The sequence below is a fragment of the Hyalella azteca genome, unplaced genomic scaffold, assembly GCF_000764305.2.
Source record: "Hyalella azteca isolate HAZT.00-mixed unplaced genomic scaffold, Hazt_2.0.2 contig5178, whole genome shotgun sequence".
Classification (NCBI taxonomy): Eukaryota; Metazoa; Arthropoda; class Malacostraca; order Amphipoda; family Hyalellidae; genus Hyalella; species Hyalella azteca.
In genome coordinates, this window is record NW_025935377.1 from 92,908 (window position 1) to 93,830 (window position 923).

Consider the following 923-nt stretch of genomic DNA (forward strand, 5'->3'; position numbering starts at 1 on the left):
CACCATCACTACTGAAAAAATATAACTCATTACTCACTGCAGTGAGTGACAGAGAGCGCATTTTCTCGTCGACGAAAACGTGAAGTCACGGACGGACGGACGGACGGACAGACAGACGGACAGACAGATGGACGGACATGACGAGCACAATAGTGCATTTTTTCCATAAATGAGAAAATGCGCTAAAAATCGCAATCACCATCACTAGTGAAGCAATCGCTAATCACAATCACTGAACTCATGTCAAAACAACTCGACTCGTTCTTGCAAGCTATTTTTTCTCTATGACATAACATGGAAGGAAAAGAATGGCTGCGACTAATAGCATATGAATATCATGGCGCTATAGACGCCAGAGATAAGGCACTCAAACTGGTTAATAAGAGGATAAGTTCAATACTTCCGGAATATTATTGGTGTTTGTGTGCATTATAAATGTATAATAACACAACAATAAATAAATAAATTAACCTTCTACTGACATAACAATTAGGATTTGAGACAATCGTCGACTTACATTAAAACCTTCGAAAAGATAAAGACTCTCATCACTATATCTCATTAAACATCATGGTTAAGTTCTTCGCTAATCCAATTATATGAATCCAAAAGAGTAAAGTTATGCCTTTTAATACAAACTTCGCATTAATTAAAACCCACACGACCACCCTAATCAATTATGATACTTAGATTATGATACTTACATAGATTATTATACTTATCTTATGATACTTATCTTATTATACTTAGATTATGATACTTAGATTATTATACTTAGATTATGATACTAAGGTTCTTCCTGAATCAAGTCAAGTAATATGACCAGGGCCCATACTTTCAAAAAAAGTTAAGAGATCGTAAGTTCATCAGCCAATCATTGACGGCCTTTCAAGCAAAAATCCACCAATCATAGACAAGAAAAT